The sequence below is a fragment of the Lutra lutra genome, chromosome 16 (assembly GCF_902655055.1).
Source record: "Lutra lutra chromosome 16, mLutLut1.2, whole genome shotgun sequence".
In the NCBI taxonomy this organism is placed as follows: Eukaryota; Metazoa; Chordata; class Mammalia; order Carnivora; family Mustelidae; genus Lutra; species Lutra lutra.
Genome location: NC_062293.1, coordinates 51,135,550 through 51,147,585, shown reverse-complemented (window position 1 = coordinate 51,147,585; position 12,036 = coordinate 51,135,550). Strand labels below are relative to the sequence as shown.

The 12,036-nt window shown below is 43.6% G+C and overlaps 1 protein-coding gene and 1 long non-coding RNA gene across 12 annotated transcripts in view; both read right to left on the bottom strand.

The window, feature by feature from the left end:
• The window catches only part of SPECC1 (sperm antigen with calponin homology and coiled-coil domains 1), a 226,957-nt gene that overhangs the window by 177,705 nt on the left and 37,216 nt on the right, over positions 1–12,036 (bottom strand). The gene's annotated exons all lie outside the window — the stretch shown is intronic.
• LOC125087681 (uncharacterized) lies at positions 5,035–10,481 on the bottom strand. Its single transcript, XR_007123488.1, has 6 exons — positions 10,348–10,481; positions 7,068–10,139; positions 6,554–6,806; positions 6,250–6,386; positions 5,925–6,057; positions 5,035–5,684 (listed from the first exon to the last, which is right to left on the bottom strand). It is a non-coding gene; the product is annotated as an uncharacterized LOC125087681 (long non-coding RNA).

Here is a 12,036-nt window from a genome sequence, read left to right as displayed (position 1 = left end):
ATTTTACTGTTGTTTTGCAAGATGCTATCACTGGGGGAATCTCGTTAAATGATACAGGGGAATCTTTACTATTTCTTAGAACTGTAGGTGAATCTCCAATTATTGCAAAATTAAAAGTTTATTTTCAAAACATGAAATTCATTTTCCACTTTTATATTGACTTTAATTTACATCTTGGTGAAAACTTACATAAAACTATACACTTTGAATATCATTACTTTTTTTAGTTTTTGAGGAGGATTGTAAACCACGAAGTGATAAAAATTAAAACATACTAACGTGGAACACAGGGGGAAAAAAGCCGAGAAAAAAAAAAAAGAACAGAGGCGCCTGGGTGGCTCAGTGGGTTAGAGCCGCTGCCTTCGGCTCAGGTCATGATCCCAGGGTCCTGGGATCGAGCCCCGCGTCGGGCTCTCTGCTCGTCGGGGAGCCTGCTTCCTCCTCTCTCTCTGCCTGCCTCTCTGCCTACTTGTGATCTCTGTCTAATAAATAAATTTAAAAAAAAAAAAAAAAAGAACAAACTTTGCCACATAAAATTCAATCATTCCTGATAAAACAATGAAAATGACCAAGAAAATTATTTTCATCAAACCTACAACCTAATGGGTCATCTGAAATCCTGGACTTTTCATATTCTTTACTAGGATATTTCATTACTGATCAGAACAGGAGGAATAAACAGTGGGAATGCATTTGTGTTCTTGACCCAGGCCTTGCTAATGTCAGGGTGTGCCTGCCCTGCCCACTCTCCTTTCTTAGGGCAGGTCAGCCTCTTGGAGATGAAAAAAACTGTTTATAATGATCTGTGCCCAGAAGCTTACTCGGTTTTACTTAGCAACATAAAAACAGTCTTTACACAATGTGACCGTACACTGAATTTTCTAGAATTTTCTACAAATGCAACTAACCAGCACACTGATGGAAGACAGCACTTTGCGTGGCTCGGTTTACCCTGAGTTGCCAGCATTATAGAGAGTAACTGGTGTCAGCACTGCGTGGGTGTTTGAACCCCCTTACTCAGACCTGTTTATATGCACCCCGCCTCCAGCATTTACAGATTGAAAACAACATGGTATTTGGTAAGAAGTTCTTTTCCTTTTATTTTTCCTGTACCTTATAGGTAGGGCGTGATACTGATCTTTTTTCAGTAATGCCTATAGGTAAGTTATAGTATGAGTGGATTTCATATCAGGATATTAAAGTCTGCAATATTCGTTGATTAAAAAGTGGAAGCGGGTCCAGCAAGGTGGACCTCCAGAAAGCACTCTGGTGTTCCTTTCTCTTTGGCGGAATTCCACTCGCAAAGCTGTGCACCGGAAATAAGGTGGGGGCCGGAGAGACGCTAACAAGAGCAACAAAGCCAGGACCAGCTAACAGCATGAGCTGTGAGCAAGCAAGAGGGTGAAATTAGCTCCACCTTCTGGCAGAGATGAAAACAACAACGCAACACTAAAACCAAAAAAATGGCAAAACTTACTTCAAGCTCTAGTACCCGCCCCACTCTCACCCTGACCCATGCAAAAACGTTCTTCCTTCTTCCTTCAACTGGGCATAAAAGATATGACCTTACACTTCAGTGGTATCCTCTACAAGGAATCCCTTTTTGTTTCCAAACACAGACTTCCTTCTGTAAAGAACGAACCTAGAAAAAAATCACTGGGTGTATATGGAAAGTTTTGGAAGTTCATAAAAAGGGGAACCACCAGAGAAACCCAGGTAAACATGCACCTGTGAAACAAAGTTATTGGAAGAAACAGGAAATTTTAGAAAATCTTTAACTCGCATCCCCAAATTCAAGGAGCTTTTGTAGCTTCAGAGGTAGAACAAGGAGTCATGAAGGAGAAGCAATTTGAGATCAGAGAAATTAGCCTAACGATTAAAAACACAATAGGTGAAGTAAAGAAACACTCAATAAACATACTAGGTGGTAAACGGTTAGAAATCGGAAGATCGGGGCCACTTGGGTGGTTCAGTCAGTTAAGTCTCCAACTCCTGGTTTCAACTCAGGTCATGGTATCAGGGTCCTGGGATCCAGCCCCCCTTCAGGCTCCACACTCAGTGCGGTGTGCTTGAAATTCTCTCTCCCTCTGCCCTTCCTGCTTGTGCACGCTCTCTCACTCTCAAATAAATAAATAAATCTTAGGGGAAGAAAAGAAATCAGAAGATGAATGAAAAGTCACCTAAAGAATCGAAGGAAATATATAATGTGGAAGACATACCCAGAAGACCAAACATAGACATATGTGATTCTCCTGAGGGGAGAGTCCAGAGTGAAAAGAAAAGCAACAATCAAAGTGTAACAGGCCACTGGGAGGGTATTTAATCAACCCGCCACCAATCCTATTAACAACTCTGAGCAAAACAAGGCAGCGAGAACTGAACGTGCACACACATTATCTCGAGCAAACTTTCTGTGTACTATTTAATGGCAAAGGCAGTCACAGCAAAATGAGAACAAGGACATCGCTAGCATTTAATACAACTTGGGTGGCCCACACAATACAGCAAAAAACAGAAATAAAAGATGTAACCCCTGGACGTCAGTCACCATCAGGGAAATGCAAACTGAAACTCCGGTGAGATATCACCAGTCAGAGTGGATGAAATCGACAACACAAGAAACCACAGGTGTTGGCGAGGGTGTGGAGAAAAAGGAACCCTTCTGCACGGTTGGTGGGAATGCAAACTGGTGCAGCCACTCTGGAAAACAGTATGGAAGTTCCTCAAAAAGTTAAAAATAGAGCTACCTGAAGATCTAGGTATCATACTGGGTATTTACTCAAAAAAACACAAAAACACGAATTCAAAAGGATACAGGCACCATTATCTATGTTTAGAGCAGCATTATCTACTAGAATAGCCCACTGTGGACATGGCCCATGTGTCCCCTGACAGATGAATGCATAAAGAAGATGTGGTATAGGGGCACCTGGGTGGCTCAGTCAGTTAAGCCACTGCCTTCAGCTCAGGTCATGATCCCAGGGTCCTGGGATCGAGTCCTGCATCAGGGTCCTTGTCCAGCAGGGAGCCTGCTTCTCTTTCTGTCTCTGCCTGCCACTCTGCCTGCTTGTGCTCTCTCTATAACAAATAAACAAATAAATAATTTTTAAAAATATTTAAAAAAAAAGATGCGGTACATATATACAACGGAATATTCCTCAGCCATAAGAAAGAAGGAAATCTTGCCATTTGCAATGACACGGATGGAGCTAGAGGGTATAAGGCTAAGTGAAATAAGTCAGAGAAAAACAAATGCCATACGATTTCAGTTATATGTGGAAAATTTTAGAAGTGAAACAAATAAACAAAGGGAGAAAAAAAGAGAAAGAGGCAAACCAAGAAACAGACTCTTAACTCTAGTGAATGGACTGGTGGTCACCAGGGGAGGGGGGAGTGGGGAGGATGGGGGATGGGGGAAAGAGGAGACGGAGAGTAAGAGGACAGTTATCATGATGAGCAGAGTCGCTGACTTACTGTATTGTACACCTGAAACTATATAACACTGTATATTAACTACACTGGAATTAAAATTAAAAACTTAACAAAAAAGGCACAATTACTGGCATGGAGGAGACAAAAAGCATTGTTATCTAGAGCTGATACAATCATCCACTTGGAAAACGTATGAAAATCAATGAGAACCCGTTCATTGAAGGAAACTACTGGCATCAGTAAGGGAGGGAGGGAGTTACAAATTAAATGTTAGGAAAGTACATATTTAAAAAATACAATGAAAGGGGGCACCTGGGTGGCTTAGTCGTTAAGCATCTGCCTTCGGCTCAGATCATGGTCCCAGGGTCCTGGGATCAAGCCCCACATGAGGCTCCCTGCCCTGCGGGAAGCCTGTTTCTCCCTCTCCCACTCCCCCTGCTTGTGTTCCCTCTCTCACTGTGTCTCTGTCAAATAAATAAATAAATAAATAAAATCTTAAAAAAAAAAAAATACAACGAAGGGTTCCTGGGTGGCTCAGTCGGCTAAGTGTCTGACCCCTGGGTTCGGCTCAGGTCATGATCTCAGGGTCATGAGATCGAGCCCCACATCAGGCTCCACACTCAGTGGGGCGTCTGCTTGAGGATTCTCTCTCTCCCTCTCTTTCTCCTCCTCTCCCCGCTCCCCTGCACATCTCTCCCTCTCAAATAAATAAATAAATAAATCTTAAAAAAAAATACGAGTGTTCATGTCAGCAGCACACATTCTAAAATGGGAATGACACAGAGGTTAGTATGGGAGATAACACACAAATTTATGAAGCATTCCATATTTTAAAAAATGACTGGCTGGCACAGTAGGTAGAGCATGCACTTCCTGATTTTGGGATCATGGGTTTAAGTCCCCCCTTAGGCCTACAGCTTACTTAAAAAAAAAATGACTATGGAATCCCATCCACATAGTAATAAAAGTATAAAACCTTGACATAAACTCAACAGCGAGAGGAGGAAAAAGAAGAGAAGACCAGACTTTACAGAAAGACAAATAGGAGAATTCAGAAAAATGGAGAGAGAGCCACATTTCTGAATGGAAAGAGTATAAAAATGTCAATATTATTGGGGGAGATGCAGGGAGAGGTCCCCGCTCTGAGAATCACAGAAAAGGAGGACTCAGAACAGGTGGGCAAAGCCCAAGCCAGCTCTCCACCTTTGCATCTCTGTGCAAAGTCAGAGAAAAACCCTCACCCCACGCCCAAGTCCTGACTGACCACACACTATCGGGACGTGCAATGCCACAGAACCACCACAGAGTACCATCAAGCTAAGATAAGAATCCAGGACTTCATCAACATGAGTACCAAGTTCAAAACCTCCACCACCGTGGGGCTACCCCACGCACTGCCAGAAGTGAAAACACATTCCTGGTTCCTCGATGATGGGGGGGATAAAGCGAATGTGGTGCTTATGTCCAGTAGAATGTGACTCAGCCTTTAAAAGGCAGGACATTTTACACAGGGTACAACATGGGTGAACCCTGAAGACACACTAAGTGAAATGAGCTGATCACAGAAGGACACATGACGTATGAATCTACTTATGTGGGTTATGGAAGAGAGCCAGAGTCTTCTCTACATGGAAGCAGAGTAGAACGGTGGCAGGGGGTGGGATGGGCAGAGGGGGTGCTGGGAGTTGCTGTTCAGTGGGTGCAGGGTTCCAGAGATCTGCCCTACAACATTGTGCATGCTTAACGATTTGGGAAGGTGGTCCATCTCATGTGAAGTGTTCTTACCAAATAAAAAAATGAATTAAATGTAGGAAAAGATAAAGACAAACGAAAATGCTTAATCTAAAATGTTAACTTTTTTGAACCACAAAATGTATTCATTAATAAGTGATCCGTGTAATATTACAAAAAAAAAGAAAGAAAGAAAGAAAGAAAGAAATAGGAAAAAAGAATGAAACAGAAAACCTCATTCCTGGCAGTCTGTGATTTTCTGCAGGCTCTCATCCCCAAGTAGATGCGGTGCCCCTCCTTTGTCCTCAGGGCCCTCAAGAACTCACAGCTGAAATCAGCACACCCCCTACCCTGAGCCTCCTTTCTGAATGTCCCATCACTTCTGAGGCTGAATGACTCCCACAGCTTCCCTTTCCAGTCGGTCTGTTCCTTTTCTCACATTTCCGGAAAACGTGGGCCAGGAGCTGGTGTGGGTGTCCTCACTACCCCCAATGTCACTTTGCAACGGTCTCTCTTCTGCCCTGTGAAAGGCACCACCTCCATGTCTGAGGTTCATGCTGTGACACCCGGCATCCTCTTTTCTCTTCTTGTCATCCACTGACCACCCCCATCCCAATCTGTCAAGTCCTCTACATCCTGGCTCACGAAGCCCCCCGCCCCACCGCCGCCCCATGCCAGGGACCGACCCACCCACCCTCTGGCCTCTCAGTTCCGAGACCTCCAACATCCTTCTACCTCTACTCTCATGCCAGCAAGCCCACCTGTGCCACAGTCTCTCGGGCCCTGTCTCCTCATCGGCAAATCGTGGTTCCAATATTTTCAAAGCACGAACTTGCACGGTCTGCATAATGTCTCTGATCTATAAAGCGGCAAGGATAGTGATGATCCTAGGTCCTAGCGTTATTGTAAAGACCAAAGGAGATAATACGTATCAAGTACTTAGGACAGTGGTTAGCACACAGTGTGCAAAGAATATGAGCTATTGGTAGGGATTCCATTAACAGACGAACATTTATGTTCGAACATATATTAATGAACATGTTAATTCTTCCATTAACAGGGGAAGAAAATAAGGCAGATGCTTACCCGACTAAGCCACCCAGGCATCCCTGAATTTCCTTCCCTTTTTAATGCCGAAGACTATTACATTGTATGCATACACCATATTTTGTTTTTTCATTCATCCATCAATGGACCTCTGTGTCATTTTCACCTCGTGGATACTGTGAAAAACATCACAATGAACATGGGCGTGCAGACAGCTGCCCCACCCCCCAGCAAATGACGACGTCACAGAGGAAAGAATCTGGACTGGATGTGAGTTTGGGAACACAGCCAAACCCACATGAGCCCGTTTCTTCGCACGTAACTTGGCAATAAGACTGTCCACCTTCTGAGTTAGAGGCGTTAGTGCCTTCCCACATCAAAGAGGACAAGCATCTTAGGCTGGAGCCACAGGTATGCCGGGTCTGATGCAGGTAACCGGGAACGGATAGGCACATGGGCAGGCGAGGACATGAATGCCTTTTTGGATGCGAGCCTGCTTTGATGCTGGAATGTCCTCTGAGATGTCTGAGAGTCCATGAGCATTAACACAGAGATTGGCCAAGGTACAGCTGGCATGAAACGTTCCCTTTCCTTAACTTTGAGAAAACACTGGTATCAGTTTAAAATAACGCCATTCTTTTCCTTCCCACGTGTGCTATGTATAGAATGGTCTGAATGAACACTCTCATGTAGCGCCAGTTTTTGTAACGTTCATCGGTGTGGCTCCAGGAACCTCCCTCCGGCCAAGCGCTGTCTCCAGAAGGGACTGGTGTTCAAGGTCATCCCTTGGGCACCCATCAGATCTCATCTCACTAGCCCCACAGATACTATGAGCAGAAATCTGACCCTCCACCTACCTCAAACCCACTGGGAGAATAAGCAGTCCCTGTTCGGGGGCAGAAAACCCAAAGGATCAGGAGCAGGGACTCAGAGAGCTGTCTGCAACCCAAGTTCATAGTAATGCTCTTCACAGTACCCACAAGGTGAAAATGACACAGATATCCATTGATGGATGATTGGATACACAAAATATGGTGTATGCATACAACGTAATAGTCTTCAGCATTAAAGAAGGAAGGAAATTCAGGGATGCCTGGGTGGCTCAGTCAGCTAAGCATCTGCCTTCATTCGGCTCAGGTCATGATCCTGGGGTCATGGGATAGAGTCCCGCATCCGGCTCCCGGCTCAGCAACAAGTCTGCTTCTCCCTCTGCCTCTGCCACTCCTCCCCACTCAAACTTTCTCTCTCCGATAAATCAATTAAAACAACGACAAAAAAGAACCCATCAGGGCCTTTTAGAACTGTTGATTCTACCCTTCAAAATGCACCTAGAAGCTAATTGCGGCTCTCAGTTCCACGGCACCAACCCAGCCCAAGCCACCTCCTTGCCAGCCTCTGGTCCCGCCTCCCACTCCACCTGTCCACGCTCAGCAAGCAGCCATGGACTCCCTTCGGAATGAGGTCAGATCATGTCACTCTTCTCCTCCTTGGCCTTTCTGCTCCCGCCTCCCACTGCTGTCCTCGCTCATGGGGCTCCAGCCACAGCAGCCTCTCGCTGTTCTTGGATGGGTCACCCCCTTCTACCCAGCTGACGTCATCATCTCTTCCACGTCCTGTCTACGCGGCTCCATGGACAGAGGCGTCTCTGTCCTTTTCCCTAGAACAGTGCTGGGCACATAGAAAGCACTCAGAAATATCTGCTGAATTAATGAATGAGCAAAAGAAGGGCTGTTTCCTTAAGTCCGGTAGTTACCCGGTTGCTCAGAAACCCGGGCTCAGAACGGAAGGGCACAACGGACTTTTGACAAGGCTGCCACCTAGTGGCTGGATTCCTTTATAGTTTTGTGGGCGCTCACATTTCCTGGGACCCTGGGATGAGGGGTCCACTGGGTAAGCAGGGAGGGCAGCCGCCCACAGACAAGGAACCACTCCCTTCTCTAAAGCTACTCCTATAGGGTAAGATGAGATATACACAAAGAGCACCAGAGGGAGAAAAGGAAGAGTGTCTCTGGGCTATAACGCAGACAGGTTGGCAATATTGATCTAGAAAACAAGCAGGAGAGGATGCTGGACGTGGAAGCGTTGGGTGGGCATGGGAGTTACAAAGTCAAACTTGTCTGGCCTTTCTTTAGTTTTTTTTTTTTTTTTTTTTTTTTTTTTCTTTATGGCTCAACATATAGAGAACTGATGGAAGTCCAGTAAAGTCTGGCATCCAATGGGGCTGCCATTTCTGATATACTAAATCATTCCCATCTTTGTCTCCATGATACTGAGATATAAAAACCCACACCTATTACCAGTACCAGCACTTTCGTTTCCCTGTTTCTCATGTGTGTAAAAACAAAAAAAATGTGATCCCATATTTGAGTGACCACCTCACACTCCTAGGCCCTGCAGGGGTAGGAGTCCCTCCAGCCCAGAATCACTGGCTGATGGGAACCATTCCCATGCAGCCCCATAGCTGACTCACAGGCAGATGCATGGGTCTGGATTCGCCGTGAATGAAGCAATCTGGGGACACGGGACAAATGCCAAGAGCGGCAGCTGTCCAAAAGCTGATTAAAAAATTGCAGAGGACTGTCTACATTCAAAAGTAAGTTTCCAGTGACAAAATGTAATTTTCAAATTCAACTGTATTAATTCAAAGGACATAATTTCATTGGAGTAAAGTAGGGAGCGTACTGCATTCGAATGGGGACTATAGGAATAACAACTGCACCTTAGCAGCCCAACAGGCCATTACAGTTTAGAGAGCCTGATGTGGGGCTCGATCCCAGGTCTCTGAGATCATGACCTGAGCTGAAGGCAGCAGTTCAACCCACTGAGCTACCCAGGCCCCCCATATCCTGTTTTTAATTTTTAAAGCATTGTATGGATATGTTTAAAAATTTTCAAACAGTATAAAAAGATCTAATATGAAGTCTCTTTCCCCCACCCAATTCTGGTAACTCCTCAAAGATAACCACTTTTAATCCCTCCACAAAGAAAGCTATGATTTCAAATATTAAATTAATGTATAGTTTTAAAAAAATCAAAGCATATGAGGTCATACCATAAGCACCATGTTCTTTTCCCCACTTTATAACGTACTTTGATCTTTCCCTATTTGTACATACAAACCTACTGTGTCCGTTTTCATGGCTGCATACTACTCCATTGGACGAAAATCACTTATGTAACCAGTTCTGTACTGATACACACCTGTTGCCAGTATTTTACTATTATAATAATGCTTCAACTGTCCATATTTACTGCCATCTTTTTTCAAGTAAATCAGTAATATTAAATGCCAAGGAGATACTTGGTGGAAGGTTATACACATTTCAAATGTAGACAGATAATATCAAACCGTCCTTGTATATCAACTATAGGTAGGGTCCTGCTCCCTGTACCCTTGATAACACCAGAAATGCCTTTCATATTTCCTCATCAGTGAGAGGAAAGAGCACATCCAATTCTTGTTTTGTTACATTTCTTTACCTCTATGTGAGACTTAGCATCTTTCTAGTGACTATCTTTATTTTTTAATGTGAACTAGCCATTTTTCTATTGCATTTTCTTTTTCTTATTGATTTATATAAGCTCTGTGTAAATATGCCTTCTGTTACATGGATTGCAAATTAACTCCCACTTTTTACAAAACAGTTTTTTATATTTATTGTGATTTTTTTTCATCTTTTCTTACATGGCTGCAGTGTTTGTTTCTACTTGGAGAGGCCCTTCCAAGGCCAAGACTACAAACTGACTCTGAGGTTTTCTCTTTGTATGTTCATGGCTGAACTTTTTAATATCAAAATCTTTAATCCACCTGGAATTTATTTTGATGGAGAGGGATGAGATCAGGATCCAGCTTTATTTTTTTATTTTTTCCTAAAGACCCAATCAGTCATTATTTTCCAATGCATTATCTAGCTGGATATAAAATGCCACTTTTGGGCGCCTAGGTGGCTCAGTGGGTTAAGCCGCTGCCTTCGGCTCAGGTCATGATCTCGGAGTCCTGGGATCGAGTCCCGCATCGGGCTCTCTGCTCAGCAGGAGCCTGCTTCCTCCTGTCTCTCTGCCTGCCTCTCTGCCTGCTTGTGATCTCTCTCTGTCAAATAAATAAATAAAATCTAAAAAAAAAAAAAAAAATGCCACTTTTGTCCCATCCTGTCCCATCTCTATACTACCCTAGGTGTAATCTGGACTTTCTCCATTGTTCTGCTGAAGTGCATATCTATTCTCCAGTTACAAGATGCTTAAACTTAGTCCCTTGATTACTGTGTTTTAGAAATTTTCTGGTTGGGGTGCCTGGGTGGCTCAGTGGGTTAAAGCCTCTGCCTTTGGCTCAAGTCATGATCCCAGGATCCTGGGATTGAGCCCCACATCGGGCTCTCTGCTCAGCAGGGAGCCTGCTTCCCTTCCTCTCTCTCTTCCCCTGCCTCTCTGTCTACTTGTGATCTCTGTCAAATAAATAAATAAAATCTTTAAAAAAAAAAGAAATTTTCTGGCTATTCTAGAGTATTTTGTCTTCTATATCAGGGCTTATCAACAGAGGCACTATTAACATTTTGGGCTGGATAATTCTTTATTGTGGGGGGCTGTCCAATGCATTGTAGGATATTGATCAGCATCCCTGACCTGTACCCACTAGATGTCAGCAGCACCCCCCTAATTTTTTTTTTTAAAGATTTTATTTATTTATTTGTCAGAGACAGAGGGAGAGAGAGAGAGCAAGCACAGGTAGACAGAGAGGCAGGCAGAGGCAGAGGGAGAAGCAGGCTCCTTGCCAAGCAAGGAGCCCGATGTGGGACTCGATCCCAGGACACTGGGATCATGACCTGAGCCGAAGGCAGCCGCTTAACCAACTGAACCACCCAGGCGTCCCAGCACCCCCCTAATTTTGACAACGTCTGCAGACATTGCCAGTTGCTCCTTGGCTTAGGGTGGAGGACAGAAGGCCCCCAGTTGAGAACCACTGTTTTAGATAAACTCAGTATCATTTTACCAGTGTTTGCACTCCCAGCCAATTCCCACTGATATCTTAATTGGGATAAAACTGAATTCATAGAATAATTTAGATAATGTTATTATATTTAAGATATTATACTTAAGATATTATACTTATTCAAGTAATATTGATGAAATTCAATCTTTATTATATTTGACCTTCCTATTCAAGCACCATGTATATCCTTCTACTTATTTATGTCTTTTATGTCCTTCCAAAGAGTTTTAAGATTTTTAAAAATATATATAGGCTTTTATAATACTAAGTTTATTCCTGAGTACTTTACCTTTTATATTCTTTTATAAATGGGATCGTTTCTTGTGTTACTTATCTCCTCTAACCCAGTCACTGATAAGAAAGCTATTCATAGGGGCGCCTGGGTGGCTCAGTGGGTTAAAGCCTCTGCCTTTGGCTCAGGTAATGATCCCAGGGTCCCGGGATCGAGCCCTACATCGGGTTCTCTGCTCAGCGGGGAGCCTGCTTCCCCCTCTCTCTCTGCCTGCCTCTCTGCCCACTTGTGATCTCTGTCTGTCAAATAAATAAATACAATCTTAAAAAAAAAAAGCAAGCTATTTATATTCAATATCCTACAACTAACCACAAGTTGAACTCCTACTGTATCTAATAGAATTGAAGGACATTCTGTTTTTTTCTAATGATACAATTTTCAGGAAATTCTAAGCATTTCTCTAAGCATACAATGTTATCCTCTGGAGAAAATCATCACTTTTGTTCCCTCATTTCCAGTACTTCTGTAGCTAGAGCTCCCCTGGCTCACTGCCTTGATTTAATACTTGCAGGGAAATCTGGATGATGGTGGTAATGAGGCAATCTTG